Source organism: Rana temporaria, chromosome 8, assembly GCF_905171775.1.
Source record: "Rana temporaria chromosome 8, aRanTem1.1, whole genome shotgun sequence".
NCBI classification, from domain to species: domain Eukaryota; kingdom Metazoa; phylum Chordata; class Amphibia; order Anura; family Ranidae; genus Rana; species Rana temporaria.
Window position 1 is genome coordinate 141273729 of NC_053496.1, and position 22929 is coordinate 141296657.

Here is a 22929-nt window from a genome sequence, read left to right on the forward strand (position 1 = left end):
GCTTCTTGGATGTTGGGTCTCTATGTGGCCAGGCTGTGTAAAAGTCTCACACATGTGGTATCGCCATACTCAGGAGGAGCAGCAGAATATATTTTGCGGTGTAATTTTTGCTATGTACATGCTATGTGTTGGAAATATCCTATAAATGGACAACTTTGTGTAAAAAAAATGCGTTTTCATTTTTTTTCCACATTTTCCAAAAACATCTGCAAAAAAATGAACTGTTCAAAAGACTCATTATGCCTCATAGATTATACGTTGGGGTGTTAGCTTTCCAAAATGGGGTCACTTTGTGGGCGTTTCCATTGTCCTGGTGCTCCAGGGCCTTCAAAAGTGTAATAGGTGGTTGAGAGATTAGATGTGTAATTTATGCTCCTAGAATGCTTGAAGTTGCTACTTCGGTGTTGGGCCTCTGTATGTGGCCACGCTGTGTAAAAGTCTCACACATGTGGTATCGCTATACTCAGGAGGAGCAGCAGAATATATTTTGGGGTGTAATTTTTGCTATGTATATGCTATGTGTTGGAAATATCCTATAAATGGACAACTTTGTGTAAAAAAAATGCGTTTTCATTTTTTTTCCACATTTTCCAAAAACATCTGCAAAAAAATGAACTGTTCAAAAGACTCATTATGCCTCATAGATTATACGTTGGGGTGTTAGCTTTCCAAAATGGGGTCACTTTGTGGGCGTTTCCATTGTCCTGGTGCTCCATGGCCTTCAAAAGTGTAATAGGTGGTTGAGAGATTAGATGTGTAATTTATGCTCCTAGAATGCTTGAAGTTGCTACTTCGGTGTTGGGCCTCTGTATGTGGCCACGCTGTGTAAAAGTCTCACACATGTGGTATCGCCATACTCAGGAGGAGCAGCAGAATATATTTTGGGGTGTCATTTGTGGAATATACATGCCATGTGAGAGAAATAACCTGTTATAATGACAATATTGGTATGAAAAAAAAAAAAAAAATCTTAATTTTGCAAAGAATTGTGGGAAAAAATTACAACTTCAAAAAACTAACTATGACTCTTACTAACTACCTTGGAATGTCTACTTTCCAAAAAGGGGTCATTTGGGGGGTATTTGTACTTTATTGGCTTGTTAGGGCCTCAAGAAATGAGAGAAGCTGTCAGTACTTCAGGTGTGATCAAATTGTTCAATTTTCAGAAATTGGTACCAAAGCTTGTAGACCCTATAACTTTCACCCAGACTAAATAATATCCAAATTTTTTTTTTTTTTTACCAAAAATATGTAGCAGTATGCATTTTAGGCCAAATGTATGAGGAAAATTACTTTTTTACAAAATGATATGATAGAAATGAAGAAAAACTCATTTTTTTACAAAATTTTCGTTCTTTTTTCATTAATAGCGGGAAAAAAAAAACGCAGAGGTGATCAAATACCACCAAAAGAAAGCTCTATTTGTGGGGAAAAAAGGACAAAAATTTCATTTGGTTACAGTGTTGTATGACTGAGTTATTGTCATTCAAAACGTGAGAGCACCAAAAGCTGAAAATTGGTCTGGTTATTAAGGGTGTTTAAGTGCCCAGTTGTCAAGTGGTTAAGGGGAACTCTGTGCCAAAATTTAAAAAAAAATGGCATGGGGTCCCCCCAAAAATCCATACCAGACCCTTTATCCAAGCACGCAACCTGGCAGGCCACAGGAAAAGAGGGGGGACGAAAGAGCGCCCCCCCTCCTGAACCGTATCAGGCCACATGCTCTCAACATGGGGAGGATGCTTTAGCGGTCTGTGACCCCTCAAAGCACCTTGTCCCCATGTTGACAGGGACAAGGGCCTCATCCCCACAACCCTTGCCTGGTGGTTGTGGGGGTCTGCGCGCAGGGGGCTTATTGCAATCTGGAAGCCCCCTTTAACAAAGGGGACTCACAGATCCCGCCCCCTCCCCCATGTGAATTGATAAGTGGTACATTGTACCCCTATCATTTCACAAAAAATAAAATTGTTTAAAACAGAAAAAGATGCAGACACAGCTTTATAAGTTCTTTATTAAAAAAAAAAAAAAATTAAAAGAAAAAAAAAGATTCCAGCGATGTCTCGATCGCCACTCCAGCGATGGAATCTATTCTTGGTATCCAGCGATGGGTGATCTCCATGCTCCAACGATGTATCCAGTGAGGAACACGCACACAATCCTTACTCCACAGGAGACACCCCGGGAATGACTGTGGCCAGCCTGACAGCTCTTATGTAGCTGAGGGCGGGGCCACCCGTCACATGACCCCACCCCCTCTGACGCAAGGGGAAATGCTGGGCTTTTCCAGTGACGTGGAGAAGTGAAGACTGCAGCATCGCTGGATATCGGATCACCACTGGACGTAGAGAACAACGCTGGACAGACTGGATTACATCGCTGGAATGTTATCTTTATTTATAAAAGGGGGGGTTGCCATCCGGGGCCCTGGGAACCTCCGGGCCCCTGGTGACCTCTGCGCCCTTTAATAAAAACCCAAACCAAAAAAAAAAATTATATATATATATATATATATATATATATATATATATATATATATATAAATATTTTTTTTATAAAAAATTAAGTAAAAAAAGGGGGGTTGTCATCTGGGGACCTATGGGCCCTTTAACCACTTCCTTACTGGGCACTTAAACCCCCTTCCTGCCCAGAGGACTTTTTGTGATTCGGCACTGCGTCGCTTTAACTGACAATTGCGCGGTCGTGCGACGTGGCTCCCAAACAAAATTGACGTCCTTTTTTTCCCACAAATAGAGCTTTCTTTTGGTGGTATTTGATCACCTCTGCGGTTTTTATTTTTTGCGCTATAAACAAAAATAGAGCGACAATTTTGAAAAAAAAAATAAATTTTTTTTAATTGTTGCTGTAATAAATGGCTCAATTTTTTAAAAAAAAAACATTTTTTATCCTCAGTCTAGGCCGATACGTATTCTACATATTTTTAGTAAAAACAAAATCGCAATAAACGACTGGTTTGCGCAAAAGTTATAGCGCCTACAAAATAAGAATTATTATTTTTTTATTATTATTTTTTTTACTAGTAATGGCGGCGATCTGCGATTTTTTTTTTGCGACTGCGACATTATGGCGGACACATCGGACACATTTTTGGCGCCATTCACATTTATACTGCAATCAGTGCTATAAATATGCACTAATTACTGTATAAATGTGACTGGCAGGGAAGGGGTTAACACTAGGGGGTGAGGAAGGGGTTAAATGTGTGTTCCCTATATAGTGTTCTAACTGTGGGGGAAGGGGGGTGACTGGGGAGGTGACCGATCTGTGTCTCTATGTACAAGAGACACAGATCGGTCTCCTCTCTCCCTGACAGCACCGCTGTCTGCGAGAGCCGGGAATGAGAGATGATCTCATATGTAAACATACGAGATCATCTCTCATTGGCCGCACAGATCGCCTAGGAAACGGCCGCTCCGATTGGCCGTTCACGGCGATCTGTGACTGGCTGTGTCCAAGGGACACGGCCAGTACAGAAGTTCCCCGCTGCGCACTCGGGAGCGCGCGCGGGGAACGCGGTAATGAGCTGCCGTCAATTGACGGCGGCTCAGAGATTTAGAACCACCCTGCGGCCGTCAATAGTCGTACGGCCGTAGGGAAGTGGTTAATAAAAACAACAAAAGCAAAAAAAAAATATATATATATAACATTTTTATTTTTTTATAAAAAAAAAGGAGGGTTGCCATCTGGGGGGCCCTGGGGACTTCCAGGCCCCTTACAAAAAAATTATAATTAAAAAAAAGGGGGTTGCCATCCAGGCCCCTTACAGGTGATGGTGGCCCTGATCCCAACTGTGTCTGTGTTTTTTTTTAAATTCTTTACACTTTCTTTGTGAAATGGTAGGGGTACAATGTACCCCGTTACCAATTCACATAGGGGGGCTGGAATCTGGGGTCCCCTTTGTTAAAGGGGGGCTTCCAGTTTCTAAAAAGCCCTCCGCCCGCAGACCCCAACAACCATCGGGCAAGGGTTGTGGGGATGAGGCCCTTGTCCCCATCAACATGGGGACATCCTCCCCATGTTGAGGGCATGTGGCCTGGTACTGTTCAGGAGGGGGGGCACTCTCTCGTCCCCCCTCTTTTCCTGTGGCCTGCCAGATAAGGGTCTGTATGGATTTTTGGGGGGGGCAAGCCATTTTTTTCGTGCGGGGTTCCCCTTAATATCCATAATAGACCTAAAGGGCCTGATATTGAATTTGGAGGGGACCCTCACACTTTTTTTTTTGGTTCAGGGTTTCCCTTAATATTCATACCAGACCCAAAGGGCCTGGTAATGGACTGGGGGGGGGCTTCCGTTTTTTTCAATGACTTTGATCTGTATTGCTGGGACCCAACAACTCATGAATAGCCACGAGTGATTTTAACCACTTAAAAACCGCCTCCTGCACATTTACATCAGCAGAATGGCATGGCTGGGCACATGTACGTACAGGTACGTCCTCTTTAAGTGCCCAGCCGTGGGTCGCCTGACCGGGACCCCGCGGACCCGATCGCCGCTGGCATCCCGCGATCGGTCCCCGGAGCTGAAGAACGGGGAGAGCTGTGTGTAAACACAGCTTCCCCTTTCTTCACTGTGGCGCCGTGATCGATCGTGTGTTCCCTTTTATAGGGAAACACAATCAATGACGTCACACCTACAGCAACACCCCCCTACAGTTAGAAACACAAATGAGGTCATACATAACCCCTTCAGCACCCCCTTGTGGTTAACTCCCAAACTGCAATTGTCATTTTCACAGTAAACAATGCATTTTTTGCTGTGAAAATGACAATGGTCCCAAAAATGTGTCAACATTTTCTGAAGTGTCCGCCATAATGTCGCAGTCACGAAAAAAATCGCTGATCGCGGCCATTAGTAGTAAAAAAAAAATTAATAAAAATGCAATAAAACTATCCCCTATTTTGTAAACGCTATAAATGTTGCGCAAACCAACCGATAAACGCTTATTGCGATTTCTTTTACCAAAAATAGGTAGAAGAATACGTATCGGCCTAAACTGAGGAAACAATTTTTTTTTATATATATATTTTTGGGGGATATTTATTATAGTAAAAAGTAAAAAATATTGCATTTTTTACAAAATTGTCGCTCTATTTTTGTTTATAGCGCAAAAAATAAAAACTGCAGAGGTGATCAAATACCACCAAAAGAAAGCTCTATTTGTGGGGAAAAAAGGACGCCAATTTTGTTTGGGAGCCACGTCGCACGACCGCGCTATTGTCAGTTAAAGCGACGCAGTGCCGAATTGCAAAAACTGTCCGGGTCCTTTAGCTGCCTAAAGGTCCAGGTCTTAAGTGGTTAAATTACTTTTTTTCCTTTAGAAATGACATTTTGTGCAGGGACAGTTCTAAGCACGGGAAACATGCGCTACTTTACAGGCATACTATACACACACCCTAGGTACAAATTTTAAAGGAATATTTCACTTTTATTGTTTCACTTTAAGCATTATTAAAATCACTGCTCCTGAAAAAACTGAAGTTTTTAAAACTTTTTTTTGCATTGATACATGTCCCCTGGGGCAGGACCTGGGCCCCCAAACACTTTTTATGACAATAACTTGCATATTAACCTTTAAAATGAGCACTTTTGATTTTTCATGTTTGTGTCCCATAGACTTTAACGGTGTTCGCATGTTCGAACAAATTTTTTGCCTGTTCACATGTTCTGGTGCGAACTGAACCTGGGGGTGTTCGGCTCATCCCTAGCTAAGAATAAGGAGAAGCAATAGATGCTAGACTCCTAATTGCACCTAATTGAAACAACGAATGCCCTGTACACACTATCGGAATTTCCGATGGACTTTTTCCATCTGATTTTCCGATCGTTTGTAGCTCCATCTGAGTATTCATCTGAAAATCCGATGAATTCCATCGGAGTTTAGATATAGAACATGTTATATTTTTTCCGATGGAATTCCGATCGTGTGTACGCGGCATAAGACTTCAATGCCGAGAATGGAGAAGCACCATCAATTAGGTGAATGCCTGTTAGTAAATGTGAAGTCAGCATAGTCACTTTTCCATAATCGAAAATACTAAATGTGGTCCATAGAGAGCATAGAACTGCAAGATTTACCCAAGATCCCGTTTGTGTGTAAAAATAAACAAATGACAAATGCAAACTAATGCATTTTTTTAATGAATGTTACAGAGTAATGCATACTTTTTTCTAATGTTAAATATATCTATAAAAATTATAGTTATGTCTCTAGTATATGACAAACAATTTTTCATGTCTATTTTTTTTTTAGAATATCTACTTATAATTATATATTTTAAAAATTGAATCATGGTACTACTATATATTCTAATTAATACTATGGGCAGCACAGTGGCTTAGTGGTTAGCACTTCTGAGTCCTGAGTGTTTTCCAAACATGCACGTGGTGCAAAAATCTGTGGCTGGTGTAAGCAGGCTATAAGATGTCTTTTAGCCCTGGTTCACACTGGGCTGCGGGAGTGAAGCCGTGCGAGTTCAGCTGAACTTGCACGATTTCACTCCCGCCGGCAGTCCCGATTTCGGCCGTGATTTAAGAGACATCTGTGCAGGTTTCTGTACAGTACAGTACAGTACAGTACAACCCCTGGCAAAAAGTATGGAATTGCCACTCTTGGAAAATGTTCATTCAAAGTTTAATTGTGTAGAAAAAATAAAATTACAGAGTCGCCTCAAAACTATTTTCATTTACCATTCCAACCTTCTGGCTTTAAAAAAAAAAAAAAAAATGTTTAAAAAATAAATAAAAAATAAAGAAAGAAAACTGTAGTCAGTTGCAATTGTTTTTGCAGATCAAGCAGAGGAAAAAAATAAGGAATCACTCGATTCTGAGGAAAATATTATGAAATCACCATGTACTTTGAATGAATGAATGAATGACTTGTATAGCGCTACACATGCGAACTGAATCGCCTCTGGGCGCTTTTTCCAGCCAGTGTCTGCTTGGCTGGTGCGGTCATTTTATCCCATAGGATCTCGAAAACGCTTCGGACACACAGTCATACACACAGTTCTCAAACAAATATCTACATCAAATTCTTGAAAATTATGTCATCAATCATCACCAAACATCCTTAAAATTGATGGAATAAGAAAAGTGTTGAAAATCTTGTGCATTTATTGAAGATTTAATGACTGTCATTTCCCCTGTACCTTTACCTGACATGCAACCCCATATCATCAATGATTATGGAAATTTGCATGTTTTCTTCAGGCAGTCGTCTTCATACATTTCATTGGAACAGCACCAGCATCATCACCCTGCCCAATGCAGATTTGTAATTCATCGGTGAATATCACTTTCATCCAGTCATCCACAGTCCATCATTGTTTTTCTTTATCCCACTGTAACTGACTCAGTTGCGGGCGGGCGGGCAGACGCGCACGCCCTACCACTGCACGCTGCGGGAGCGTGCCCGCAGGTCAGTAGGACTCGATGTCCTCCGGCTGCCCGCGACTGCATTGTACACAGGCAGAACAGGGAAATGTAAATGTAAGCAAGGCATTTCCTTGTTCTGTCAGGAGACATGACAAGGGTCTACTATTCCCAGTGGTCGGGAACAGTGATCGCTGTCATGTCCCAGTAAGCCCACCCACCCCCTCTAGTAACACTCATAGGGAATACAGTTTACCCCTTAATGACCCTCTAGTGTTAACCCCTTCCCTGCCAGTGACCTTTACACAGTAATTGGTGGCTATTTTTAGCTTTGATCGCTGTATAAATGTTAATGGTTCCAAAGAAGTGTCAAAAGTGTCCGATCTATCTGCCGTAATGTAGCAGTCATGATAAAAATCGCAGATCACCGCCATTACTAGTAAAATAACAATAATCAAAATACCAAAAGATGCCATAAATCTATCCCCTATTTTGTAGCCGCTATACTATTTTACCAAAAATATGTAGAAGAATATACATCGGCCTAAACTGATGAAGAAATTTGCTTTAAAATTTTTTATTGTATTATAGCAAAAAGTCAGAAATATATATATATTTTTTAAATTTACGCTTTTTTTTGTTTATAGGACATAAAATAAAAGCTGCAGGGGTGATCCACCAAAAGAAAGCTCTATTTGTGGGAAAAAAGAGGATGTCAGCGTCGCACAACCACGCAATTGTCAGTTAAAGCGACGCAGTACTGATTCTCAAAAAATGCTCTGGTCATTAAGGAGGTAAAATCTTCTGGGGCTGAAGGGGTTAACCACTTGCGGACTGCCCACCACAGTTGTATGTCGGTTGTTTGAAGTGGAATACCGTTGTTTTGGCAGCAGATAGCTGTCATAACCCCGGTATCTTCTTTAACAGCGGGTGGTTCTCTTTTAGATAAAAGAGGATTCGCTGCAAGATCACTTTTATCAGGGCAGGAGAGGGCCCACCGCACTCTGTTTTTCTCTACCGCTTACTGGAGCCATCGGTAGCGGTGGAGACAATCGCGTCCTTCCCCCTGACAAGCCTGGAGCCAAGTGATGGGGAAAGATGGCCCCCATAACACTCCACTCCATAACATTGGATGGCGGAAGCAAACGTCACTTCCACCCAATGGTCTTAAAGGGGAAAAAAAAATGTTTGTAAAAAAAAAGCCATCTTTTTTTAAAAAATGTATTGCATTTTACTATAAATGTGAGATCTGAGGTCTTTTTGACCCCAGATCTCACATTTAAGAGGTCCTGTCATGCTTTTTTTCTATTAAAAGGGATGTTTACATTCCTTGTAATAGGAATAAAAGTCAACCAATTTTTTTGAAAAAGGACAGTGTAAAAATAAAAAGTAAAATATATACGAAAAAAATAAAATAAAAGCGCCCGTCCTGCCGGCCTTGCGCGCAGAAGTGAACACATACGCAAGTCGCGCCCGCATATGAAATCGGTGTTCAAACCACACATGTGAGGTATTGCCGTGATCTTTAGAGCAAGAGCAATAATTTTGACACTAGACCTCCTCTGTAACTCAAAACGGGTAACCTGTAGACATTTTTAAACCTTGCCTATGGAGATTTTTAAGGGTCAAAGTTTGTCGGCATTCAACGAGCGGGTGCAATTTTTTAGCGTGACATGTTAGGTATCAATATACTCGACATAACATTATCTTTCGCAATATTAAAAATTGGGCTAACTTTTTTTTTCCAAGAAAAGTTTTTATTGGAACACAAACAAAGAAAAACATTACAGTTTACAAAGATACATCAGCAATAATCTGCAAGCAATTCACAAAGATCTAACAACAACTGTCATAGGTTCCAGTACCAGTATGTTCAGTTGGTCAATCAGCACAAACTGCACTCAGTATTCCATGGCATGGGATACAAGTTACTGTCAGCCCCAAGCGTCTTTCACAAATATCACATCCATGAGGTCTGCCCCTACACCAAAGTAAATACAGCGTTTGCCCCACCTCCTGCCCCCACCTTCATCCCACTTGAGCATATTAAAGCAGCAGCCTATAGAACACCAGGGGCTAGATTCACATAGACTTACGACAGGCATATCAGTAGATACGCCGTCGTAAGTCCTAATCCCCGCCGTCGCAACTTTAAGCGTATGCTCAAACTGAGATACACTTAAGTCTCCTACGCCGTCGTATCTTAACTGCATATTTACGCTGGCCGCTAGGGTGTGTACGCTGATTTACGCCTAGAATATGTAAATCAGCTAGATACGCTGATTCGCGAACGTACGCCCGGCCGTCGCAGTAAAGATACGCCGTTTACGTAAGGGGTTTTCAGGCGTAAAGTTATTCCACCAAATACATGGCGCAGCCAATGTTAAGTATGGCCGTCGTTCCCGTGCCGAAATTTTAAAACTTTACGTCGTTTGCGTAACTTGTCGGTGAATGGGGCTGGCCGTAATTTACGTTCACGTCAAAAGCATGATGATTTGCCAACGTCATTTGGAGCATGCGCACTGGGATAGGTCCACGGACGGCGCATGTGCCGTTCATTAAAAACGTCAAATACATGGGGTCAGTAGTACTTTACATAGAACACGCCCCCAACCAGCCTATTTTGAATTAGGCGGGCTTACGCCAGCCCAGTTACACTGCGCCGCCGTAAGTTTCAGCGCAAGTTCTATGTGAATACAGGACTTGCTGCTCAAACTTACGCCCGCCTAATTCTACCTGAATCTAGCCCACGGTCTACAGGAGAGGGGCCAGGAGTATCCAGCCAGGGTAACCACAGTTTATCAAAACTCGTCTGGAAAACTGCTGGTTTTCCCGACCAATCTAAAAAATTGTGCTTGTAAGACCGCTGCGCGTCAGGCAATATTTTATGTAGCAGGATCTCTTACCTCTTCTAGTCTAATGAGAACCTTCAAGGCCAAAGATAACTATCATCCTTCAATATGTGATGGGTTGTGAGGCATAGTGGGTGCTAAGGTGGTAAAAGTAATTGGGTGCCAGACACTTCTTGGATGTAAAAGAGGTTTTATTCCTTTGACAGTTCTTGTTATATTTTGCAAGGGAAAGAGGGTTAGGGCCAGGACACCCTTAAGTAGTTGCAATTTCAATTGGCAGACTCCGAGACTTCAACAGGAGGACAGCCGTACAGGGAAAGGCCCCAGCAAGGTGCCACTTCTCAAAGTAACAGTTCTCTCAGCTGTTCTACAACTTCTCCTTGTAGTTCTTTAGCCCCCTTGAGCTCCTGGTCTCTCACTAGACCCTATAATTCACTACTCTGAATCCTGTGAGCTCCTCAAGGCTTTTGCGGTGGTATCTCCCTCAAGCGTCACCCACGCTTCCCTGCTGGGTCCCTGGCTTGGCACTTCGAATACCTTCAAGCTTCACCCAGTGTTGACCGGCTCGGTCCCTAGCTTGGCACACAAGGCTGCTCTGCAAGCATCCCCTCCACCATGCCGGTTCAGTGAGAATACTGCTCTGGTACTTGCTTCTGTTACTCACTGTGGTCCCTGCTAAAGGCGATTGGTCCCTTTGTGGAGACAGCTTTCCTTCTACGTCTAACCACTGACAGATTCTCCAGCCGGCAGAACCATCGCATTTGTTTGGACTGCAAGCTGAAGTTCCAACCCTTCGTTGCCCTCTTTCTTCAGGATAGGCCCCCACACAGCCTGACAGCCTGATGCCCCCGAGATAGGCCCAATTTTTGGCCTAGCAGCCTGGAGCAAAAGAACACATGTCCACCCAGACGGCGGTCCGGGTGGCACACAAGAACCTGTTTGTCCTGGGCCGAGGCACAGACTCCGCTTAAAGCAGGGGTTCACCCTAAAAACGATTTTCTAACATTACATCCAGCTCACTCTCTACATTGACAGTATGCCTAATTTTTTTAATTATTTTTTTGCTGTACATACCTCGTACAGCTTTTTTCTTCCCCGGCTTCCGGGTAGGGCCTCCCGTGGGAGTGGGCGTTCCTATCCAGCAGGTAATTGACGTGATGACAAAAACTACCTCCCCCCCATCGCATAAGGAGCGTCACGAGTTGCCGAAAGAAGCCGAACGGCGAGTCGGCGCTATACGGCGCCTGCGCACCGACGTTTGGCTTCTTTCGGCAACTCGTGATGCTCCTTATGTGACAAGGGGAGGTCATTTTTGTCATCACGTTAATCACCTGCTGCATAGGAACGCCCAGTCCCGTGGGATTTACTACCCCAGGGGTTGACAAATTTGCTTGGAATCTAGGAGCCAGCTAAAAAAGTTAGGAGCCAGAAAACGCGCCCCGTCCCGACGAGCTTGCGCGCAGAAGCGAACACATACGTGTGCAGCGCCCGCATATGTAAACGGTGTTCAAACCACACATGTGAGGTCCCGCCGCGATTGGTAGAGCGAGAGCAATAATTCTAGCCCTAGACCTCCTCTGTAACTCAAAACATGCAACCTGTAGATTTTTTTAAACATCGCCTATGAAGATTTTAAAGGGTAAAAGTTTGTCGACATTCCACGAGCGGACGCAATTTTGAAGCGTGACATGTTGGGTATGAATTTACTCGGCATAACATTATCTTTCATAATATAACAAAAAAATGGGGATAACTTTACTGTTGTCTTATTTTTTTATTTAAAAAAAGTGTAATTTTTTTCCCCAAAAAAGTGCGCTTGTAAGACCGCTGCACAAATACGGCGTGACAAAGTATTGCAACGATCGCCATTTTATTCTCTAGGGTGTTAGGATAAAAATATATATATAAAATGTTTGGGGGTTCTAATTAGAGGGAAGAAGATGGCAGTGAAAATAGTGAAAACTAGTGAAAAATTACATTAGAATTGCTGTTTAACTTGTAATGCTTAACTTGTAATACCAACGGCCACCACCAGATGGCGCCAGCTTACACATCTGGTGGTAATAACTTGTAATACCAACGGCTCACCACCAGATGGCGACAGGTCATAAAAAAAGTGCCCCCCTTCAAAGCCAAGTCGCCAGGACCCTATTTCTAGTCGCCTTGGCGACCGGGATTTGTCGAGCCCTGCACTACCCGGAAGTCGTGGGGGAAAATAGCTGTACGAAGGTATGTACAGCCAAAAAAAAATCGGCATACTGTCAATGTAGAGAGTGAGTACCATGTAATGTTAGGAAAAAAATTTAGGGTGAACCCCCGCTTTAAACTCCTCATGTAAAAAAGATTGCAGGACAAGCTGTCAAACACTTGGCTTGGGCAGAGAGGGCAGGCAAATTCTCTTGGCTGCCATTGCCTGTTTACAAGATGGTATTACTTACAGTATATTAATGCTATAAAATCCATGGCTGGGTAGGTCTGTACTAAATCTGAAGAAATCTTGGCAATTGTTAGATCCTTCTACCAGGAACTCTACAGTTCCAGGGCTACTTACACAAGTATTGATCTTTCTCAATTTCTAGATAATAATCTTTTTTCTACTCTGTCTCAAGCAGATACTGTAGATGCTTATTGGATGCTCCTGTAAATCTGGAGGAGCTGGAGACTGCTGTAGTATCCCTTTCCAAAGGAAAAGCCCCTGGCCTAGATGGCATCCCTTGAAGTCTATAATCAGTATGGTAAGATCATTTTACCCTTTTTTTTACAAACTTTTAATGCTGGTCTTAGGGATGGTTATCTTCCCACGTCAATGACAGGCTATTATTGTGGTCTTACCTAAGAAAGAGAAGAATCTATTATGTCCAGATTCCTACAGACCAGTTTCATTGCTAAATTCAGATATTAAAATATTTGCTAAAATTCTGGCCAATAGCTTGAGTCAAGTTATTACATTTATTATTCATCCAGACCAAACAAGGTTTATGCCTAACTACTCAACTACTCAAGGGTGCATATTCCGATTCCTGTGGATAACTCAACAAATAGAGCCTTGCTGTCATTAGATGTAGCTAAGGCACTTGATAGCATAGACTGGAGTTATACTGTATGTTGAAAGTGCTTAGTCATTTTGGCTTTGGGGGTACTTTCTGTAATTGGGTTAAGCTTCTGTAGCGGTACCCCCATGGGGGCTGCTGATTAACTCTTTACCCCACTGGTCACCCCGACTCTTACAGACCTTCTCTTACCCCTGACACCTTGGGTTCAATTGCAAAATACCACGTTAATAATGAGAAACTCAGACAAAATCACTGAACCACTCAAAGAACGTTTACTATGGTAAAGAATAACACAAAGCAATGATATGGTTAACACTTTTACCCAGTAACAATCTGATGGGGGTATATGTGAACAGGTGCACAGGGAGATAGGTTCTCAATACATTTGACACATGTATTGAATACCTTCCCACTGAGGCTTCAGCACACAGACCAATGCACAATGATATATTTCACAAAATGGCTCCCCCTAGGTTGCCGTTCAGAGCAGTTCTCCAATGTAGAGCAGATTTGTAGAGGAATAAAGTGGCAAGTGTTGCTTAATTTCAGTTGTCTTCAGCTAGCTTATATTATACTGCAGTGTTGACTTGTATATGTATTTGTAATCCACGGGAAACAAAAAAAGCAATAACTGTAGAATAAGATACTATGGATTCTTTAGCTGAAAACTGTTCCCACTTGTAAATTCCTTCTTATATGTGAGTAATTACAGTACTGACCTGAGCGGTCACTAGAGGGAGCCAAACCCTTACTTAAGAAACAATAAACTACTCAGCATAATAACTTTAGTAGCAACTCCTGGGCTACACCCTCCCCCCACTTAAAATCTTTGGTCCCCAAAGACGGGGAGGAACCCTTCCTACTTGCTGAAAAAAAAGAAGTAATAAAGCTCATATTCAGTTTTAGAACAGGCCAGGGCAATTGCCGTGTTACACCCTCGGGTGTCAGAGGTTAGAGCAGATATAAATAGAGTAGTAGAGCAAAAGCACCAATTAAAGGTAAATACCCATAAGCGACCGAGTCCCTCTAGAAATAGTTTAGAAAGGTTTCCTTTAAGCAAGGAAGGATTGTGGGACTTTAATTGAAGCTTAATGGATAAAGATAGAGTATTTCAAATAACTCTGTAGGCTTGGTCAAACCTCAGTCATTCAACTCATACCAACAATGATTTTACTAAGAAATATTTATTTATACAAAAAATAGAAAAATATACAAAAGATATAAATTGAATGTTTAGTACATGTTAAAAACAATCAGACTATAGTTTACATAGTATATTACACGTGCAAGATGCTGCAGGTGATCTTCATCACAGCCCACGTTAATTGGGGGTTCAACTAGTTTCGCCCGAGAGGGCTTCGTCAGGAACCCGTGGAGGGTGATAGTCTACATGAATAGAGAGTATGTCAATAGAGTATTAACAGACATCAAAACCAATTAAATACTGTGTACCAGTACAATTCATCTAAGAAAGAAGAAAAAAGATAAGAACACAAAAATCAAAAGAACCACAGAGACAAAAAACAAGCCCATTAGTTAGAAGGCTATAGTTACAATATTCTGGACACAATATGTATCATTGACCAAAAAAGAAAAATGAACATATATATATATATCCAAGTACAAGTTAATAAATACCGTTACAAACATGTTAATTTAAATAAAATGAAAAGCTGGACTAGATGCATGTAAAAGCTGTGGACTGTGAAGCAGTCCTTACCTTGCACAAACGGAGTAGATGGTTGGGGGCGTGAGCCGTGTCGAGATCAAATCCCAGATGTAGACCCACTAGGGGAGGGAGGAGTCTCAGCACAGCAAATGCTTAGCTGTCACATAGAGAGCAGGCCACATGAAAAAGGCTGACCTAGAGACACAGATAGAAGATGGAGGCAGGCAGGAACTAGGAAATAAATAAAAAATGAGAAAGGAAGATATATGTATATGTATAATGTATATATAGTAATTGAATATAAAAATATAATATAATTATTAGAGCGCATCATATAGGTGACAAACGCTCAAATGGGAAAAGAGAGAATAATTATTAGGTGATAGAATTACCTTATTATTGTTGATTGAAAAAAGTCATAGCCATAGGTCAGATGGACTGAGTAATTGGATAATTTCAGAGGGAGGTCCAAAGTTAAATAGTATGCTGACCAGTCAGGGTTAATTCCAGTAATGCTACATAGCATAAAAAGGAATAGATTACACATTCATGCTTCAAGGGATACAAATATATATACATATATCTACAGGTGCATACAACTTACTAAAAGAATATTAATATAAAGAAGACTATGACCTATATTAATCCTATCATCAGGAATGCAGAGCATATATGTATTGACAGGGTTAAAAAGAAAGATTTTTTTTTTCCAATTTGTATAGAATATGTCCCTATCTGTGTGTGCTAGAAAGAATTACTAAACAAAAAGCAGTACCTGGTTGGTTTTATAGCAGAATCTGCCAATGATGTAGCAGTTTCAATCACTTTGTAGCCAAACAAAGTGTAAAAGCTGTAACAGATTAAATAAAGTAAAGGAGTATTACTAATTGAAACAAGTATAAGGTGACTGAAGAGGTTCAGTAAGATACCAAATAAGTCAGAGTGTCAGAATAATACTGACAAAGATGAGGAGAGAGTGCCTACCTTAAATCTAGCTGTGTCACAACTGCAAAGCCAAGTGATCTCTCCAGCAAAGCCCACGCTAATGGGACAGCTGCAGAGAACACTTAAGTACCGCTCACAATCAGCTCCCAACGAGTGGAACCTGTATGTGAGGCGGTATCTATTGCGTCAGTGGGCGGGGAAATCGGATGGCCATCACAGGGATTCCCCCAGTGTTGGCCGTCAATCCCACAGCTGATGGGGAGGCGGCACGTTACAAACAGGAGGAGCGCTGGCGTCAGGTGTGACATCCAACGCTTATCCAATGGATGCCAATCCGAGGCGGACCTACACTAGCATCCGAGCCTCCGCTCGGATTCGGCAATGCTATTAGCATCGCTGGTGCAGGCCCCCTAGCGCCCACTGTGGTCAGCCTGTAATGCGTGCCGCTATACAGGTGAACAGCACAGCAAGCCCGAATAGTATGTCACCTATATGATGCGCTCTAATAATTATATTATATTTTTATATTCAATTACTATATATACATTATACATATACATATATCTTCCTTTCTCATTTTTTATTTATTTCCTAGTTCCTGCCTGCCTCCATCTTCTATCTGTGTCTCTAGGTCAGCCTTTTTCATGCGGCCTGCTCTCTATGTGACAGCTAAGCATTTGCTGTGCTGAGACTCCTCCCTCCCCTAGTGGGTCTACATCTGGGATTTGATCTCGACACGGCTCACGCCCCCAACCATCTACTCCGTTTGTGCAAGGTAAGGACTGCTTCACAGTCCACAGCTTTTACATGCATCTAGTCCAGCTTTTCATTTTATTTAAATTAACATGTTTGTAACGGTATTTATTAACTTGTACTTGGATATATATATATATATGTTCATTTTTCTTTTTTGGTCAATGATACATATTGTGTCCAGAATATTGTAACTATAGCCTTCTAACTAATGGGCTTGTTTTTTGTCTCTGTGGTTCTTTTGATTTTTGTGTTCTTATCTTTTTTCTTCTTTCTTAGATGAATTGTACTGGTACACAGTATTTAATTGGTTTTGATGTCTGTTAATACTCTATTGACATACTCTCTATTCATGTAGACTATCACCCTCCACAGGTTCCTGACGAAGCCCTCTCGGGCGAAACTAGTTGAACCCCCAATTAACGTGGGCTGTGATGAAGATCACCTGCAGCATCTTGCACGTGTAATATACTATGTAAACTATAGTCTGATTGTTTTTAACATGTACTAAACATTCAATTTATATCTTTTGTATATTTTTCTATTTTTTGTATAAATAAATATTTCTTAGTAAAATCATTGTTGGTATGAGTTGAATGACTGAGGTTTGACCAAGCCTACAGAGTTATTTGAAATACTCTATCTTTATCCATTAAGCTTCAATTAAAGTCCCACAATCCTTCCTTGCTTCAAGGAAACCTTTCTAAACAGGTTAGAGCAGAGTCACCCCCCACCCAATTGACGGTAGGGGGTGTAGCATCAGGAGATGTCCTGCTAATGGTATGGATAAGTTCTGCTGTGCTCTCTCCCAGTTTGTCATATGTGAGTCTCTTGGGAGGATGCACACTTCGTCTCAGCTGTACGGGAGAATAGGTTCCAGCAGTCTGTGTAGAGTCCCCTGCTGTTTCATATGGTATGGTTAGGACTATAAAGTTCCTTTTGAAGAATGCCCTTGTCAGGTCACCTGTGGCCAGAGGACAAGTGCACCCTGTTGGAGTCAGGGGTGCACCACAAGGTATTGAACCCTATAGCAGACTGCTGCGGATGGACCATAGAGTGGATATGGAGGAGAGGTTCGCTGGGGCACAAACAGGGATTCTACAGGAAGCTGGAGGCCAAGATTCCCCAGGGCGTGGAGTCTGAGATCCAGCTGGTATTCACCAGAGCCTCTAGTGGTGAGGATGGCCTTCGCTGCAGCTGGATCCAGGTCACGGCCCCCAGAGTCCCCTAGGTCATGCTCCGTAGGGAGAGAGGGTAAGCAGCCACACAGGAAACAAGAGATAGTGGAGTGTAAGCCGAGGTTGGGGCAACAAGCAGATGAGGATAACCAAGGGACAGGCCACGGGTCAGGGTCACAGGCAAACGGCAGTAGTTGGAGACAAGCCAAAATCAGTACACAGAGATAACGTAGCACACGGCAAGCAGGAACACAATACTAACAAACAACGTTGATCAACAATGCAGACCTGCAGTGCACTGGTTAATATAGAGTTCCTGGAATGGCCTGGGGTGGAGCCATACATGGAGGAGAGATGATAAAGGCAGCCAGGTGAGAGGGACTGGCCTCTAAGATGAACACATGGAGAGCTAGGTAAGCTGCCAGATATTACTGCATATCCATGACAGTACCCCCCTCTTATGGCCCCTTCCCCACCTGGGCCCAGGCCTAAAGGGAAATCTCAGATGAAACCTCCTCAACAGACGCCTCCTCAGGACCAAATCCTCTCCAAAGCACAAGGTACTGAAGAATGCCTCTGCAGAGCCGAGAATCCAGAATTCGACCAACCTCATACTTTAGATTATCCTCAGAGAGTGGAACCGAGGTAGGGGGAGGAGGAGAGGAAACATTGAGGACCAAAAGCCTTTTAGGAATAAGCAAGGGCATGAGAGGATCAACAGGAATTTGAGGAGGGTTCCTCAGACCCTAAAAGATGAACTGGGCATGTAGCACAGGACCTTCAGACTGAGCAGAGGTCAGGGGAACCCTGAGGTCCGGTTCGTTAGAAAGTGACATGTCACAGGAGTCAAGCTGGGTAGCAGAAAGACCAGCAGAATGCAGAGAGCCCTGGAAAAAAAGGTTGAAAACCCCACCTGGCCGAATAAGGCAGTCTATCCAAAGGATGTATTGAGCCCCTTAGACAGGTTTGAATGGACGTAATAGTATTAGGATGAGGTGAGGTTGCAGAAGGTCCTGAACAAGAAAAAGTAGGAGGCTCACTGGTCATGGGCTGGGCTGGCATAACTAATGCAGAGGCCGAGTGAATAGCATAGTCAGGTGTAGCGACTACCCGAATCGCATCACAAGGCGTAGCGACTGCAGAACTTGCAGACAAGTTAGCCTGGCTCTGCGTTTTAGGGACAGACAAAGGTAAACTGTTATGCAAACTGGAGTGAATGATCGGCTCAGGTTCACAGGTGGGCTCCTCATCCAGAGTGCCACATGGGCTAGAGAGTGCATCAGCCTGACTATTGCAGGACACATCCCGGAAATCACTACATGCAGTAGGAAGAGCAAAAGATACTGGGATGGTGGCAACAGGAAGTTTCTCTTTTGGGGCAACCTTGGGTAGGCAGGACGTAGAACAGGAGGGACCCCAAGCCAGGATCTGTCCGGCAGTCCAGAAAATGTGTGGAGAATGGAGCCTTAACCAAGGAAGACCCAAAATGATAGGAGCTGAGGCCTTAGGTAAGATAAGGAAGGATATCCACTCCTGGTGAAGTGTCCCTACTGAAATCTTAACAGGGAGTGTCTGGAAGCGGAAAGGACCCCCTGGGAGAACAGTGCCATCAATCGCCAAGACCATCAATGGCGTAGTGAGGGGCAAAAGGGTAAGTCTCATGGATGATGCGATTTCCCAGTCCATGAAATTGCCAGCGGCAATCCGGCTCCGGAATCCAGATATGTCGAGACCGAATGAGAAGAAGCCCCAAGATAAAGGAACACAGAAAGAAGAAGACGAGAAGGTGAAGGTGATATTTCTGGGTCCTACTCCACCTTCCAGATGTATTGAACCCAAGCATTTTTTCTGGGCGAAGAGAGCAAGTGTCACGAAAATGACCTTTGCTCCCACAGTAGAGACACAGGCCCAGAGTTCTGCGCTTAGCACGTTCCTCGGGAGATCGCCTGGTCCGACCCAGCTGCATGGGTTCCTCAGCTGGCAAGGAGATGCTCCACGGGTCGAAGAGAGGAGCTCAGGCTGACCAAGGAGTGCCGGCGTCGCTTTTCTAGGGTCCTTTCCTGAAAGCGAATATCGATCTGGTTACACAAGGAGATTACTTCGTGGGGATGGTTCTTCCTGCTAATTCATCCTTTACCCTATCAGAAAGGCCATGCAAAAAGGTTGCGACTAAGGCCTCATTGTTCCAGCTCAACTCAGCCGTCAGTATGCGGAAATGAAGAGCATACTGTCCCACAGAAGCAGACTCTTGGCAGAGACATAGAAGGGCGCTGGCCGATGAAGAGATACGAGCGGGTTCTTAGAAAATATTCAGAAAAGGTTCATGAAAACAGGCAGGCTAAAAACCACTGGAACATTCAGTTCCCACAGAGGGGCTGCCCAGGCTAAAGCTTCACCGGAGAGGAGGGAAATGATATAGGCTATCTATCCCGATCAGACAGAAAGTGTTGAGGCTGGAGCTCAAAATGAATAGTGCATTGGCTAAGGAACCCCCTGCAGGCCTTGGATTCCCCAGAAAAAGGGGGCGGAGCTGGCAGTTGTAGTGAATGTGTGGCTGCGACTGCGACTGAAATAGGTGCAGCCGCTGATTGTGTTTGGGATTGCAGACTCAGGGTTCCCCAGGAGTCCTGGAGCTGCTTGAAGCAGGAAGCCAGATCCTGAAGGAATCGCATCACCTGAGTCTGATTTGATTCCTGAGTCTGCGGACTATGCCCTGCAATGGATCGTCTGCGGGATGCAGCACGTCTGCCGGGTCCATGGCTGATCAAACTGCCAGGTCACCTGTGGCCAGATGACAAGTGTACCCTGTTGGAGTCAGGGGTGCACCACAAAAGGTAGTGATTTATAGACATGTGCACTGCCAAAAAAAATCGTTTTTTCTTTTCGTTTATGTTATTTTCGTTTTTTTTTTTTTTTTTTGGAAATTCGGGAAAATCAAAAAAATAATTTTTCGTTTTTGTTTCATTCGTTTTTTTTTTTTCGGAAATTCGGGAAAATAGAAAAAAAATTAATTTTTTTTGCTTTTTTCGGAAATTCGGAATTCCAAATTTTCGGAATTTTCCGAAAAAGCAAAAAATGAATAAAACGAAAAAACGAAATTTCCGAAAAAAAAGAATGAAACGAAAATTAAAAAAATTATTTTCGGAAATTAAAAAAAATCGGAAAATTTCGGAAATTAAAAAATTCGGAAGTAAGAAAAAAATTTCATTCGAAATTTCTAAAATTCGAAAATTAAAAAAAACAAAAATTCCACAATTTCGGAAACTCCACAATTTCGAAAATTCGAATTTTAAAATTTTTTATTTTTCGAATTTTCGAATTTTTCAAAAATCGAAATTTCAAAAATGAAAAATTCCAAAAATCGAAATTTCGAAAATGAAAAATTTGAAATTTCGAAAATTACAAAATTCGAAAATGAAAAATTTCGGAATTTCGAAAATTAGAAATTAGAAAATGAAAAATTTGAAAATTCGACATTTTGAAAATCGAAAATTAAAAATTCGAAAATTATAAAAAAATTAAAAATTCGAAATTTCTAAAATTGAAAAAATCGCAAATAAAAAATTCGAAATTTTGAAAATTCGGGACTTTTAAAATTAAAAAAAATTCGGGAATTAAAAAATTCGGAAACTCGAACTTTCGGAAGTCCGAAAATTCGGAAATTTAAAAATTCGGAAATCAGAAAATTCGGAAATTCGATTTTTTGGAAATCCGAAAAATTCGGAAATTCGATTTTTTGGAAATCCGAAAAATCGGAAATTCAAAATTTTCGGAAGTCCGAAAATTCGGAAATAAAACATTTGCTAAAACGAAAATTCGAAATTAACGAATTTCCGAATTTTCGTTAAAAAACGAATTAGAAACTAAACGAATTGCACATGTCTAGTAGTGAACCCTATAGCAGACTGCTGCGAATGGACCACAGAGTGGATATGGAGGAGAGGTTTGCTGGGGCACAAACAGGGATCCTACAGGAAGCTTGATCCCAAGATTCCCCAGGGCGCAGAGTCTAAGATCCAGCTGGTGTTCACCAGAGCCTCTAGTGGTGAGGATGGCCTTCGCTGCAGCTGGATCCAGGTTGCGGCCCCCGGAGTCCCCTAGGTCACACTCCGTAGGGAGAGAGGGGAAGCAGCCACACAGGACACAAGAGATAGTGGATGGTAAGCAGACGAGGATAACCAAGGGGCATGCCACGGTTCAGGGTCACAGGCATACAGGAGTAGTCAGAGACAAGCCAAAATCTGTACACAAAGATAACGTAGCACATGGCAAGCAGGAACACAATACTAACAAACAACGTTGATAAGCAATGCAGACCTGCAGTGCGCTGGTTAATTTAGAGTTAATGGAATGGCCTGGGGTGGAGCCATACAGGGAGGAGAGATGATAAAGGCAACCAGGTGAGAGGGCCTGGCATCTAAGATGAACACATGGAGAGCAGGGTAAGCTGCCAGATATTACTGCATATCCCATGACAGCACTTCTTCAGGTTCAGGGCTCAACATAGATCATGGAGAATCATTCCCTTAGGAGAGAAGAGAGGGACTCTCTTGATGTGCTGTTTCCGCCCCTCCTGAATTTAGGCCTTCAACTTTAATAGTGTCGGCTGATCTAGGAACTGATAATGGTTCACTAAAAAGGTCTATAAAGTCTCTAGCCTCTGGCTCAGGAACAACTCTTTCTGTGTTGATTTTCCTCACATCCTTAAAGGGTGGTAGTGACTCAAACCCTGGCCCAAGAGAACGACTTACCGTCTTAGTTGTTTCTTTAGGTTGTGAATGTATCATCTTGGCTGGTCTCTGTGGCTGCGGTGGCAACACTTTAATAGCGTCAAAAGTTTCTTTCATTCTTTTCAAAGGGCTATCTACTGAGCTATCTTCTGCAGGCCACCACCAAAAAGGCCCCCCAACTATTGCATCATCCTCTTCCTCCTCAATCCTCCCTCCTCCTGATGAAGACACTGAACTGAGAGACACTGGACTGAAAACACATAATCTTCCCCAAACTCATCTTCATCTTCATCCATGTCTACTGTGGCATAAATTTTCTTTTGTGAGCGTGTTCGAGGCAGCGTTGGTTTTGGAGGAGGTTGT

At 42.6% G+C, this 22929-nt stretch overlaps 1 protein-coding gene across 2 annotated transcripts in view; it reads left to right on the top strand.

Moving 5' to 3' along the window:
• C8H10orf71 (chromosome 8 C10orf71 homolog) overlaps positions 1-22929 on the top strand; it is a 179675-nt gene that overhangs the window by 53626 nt on the left and 103120 nt on the right. For both annotated transcript variants that reach the window (XM_040320785.1, XM_040320786.1), the window contains one exon: positions 12851-12973. The gene's annotated coding sequence lies outside the window, so the exon portion shown is untranslated. The remainder of the gene's footprint in view (positions 1-12850; positions 12974-22929) is intronic.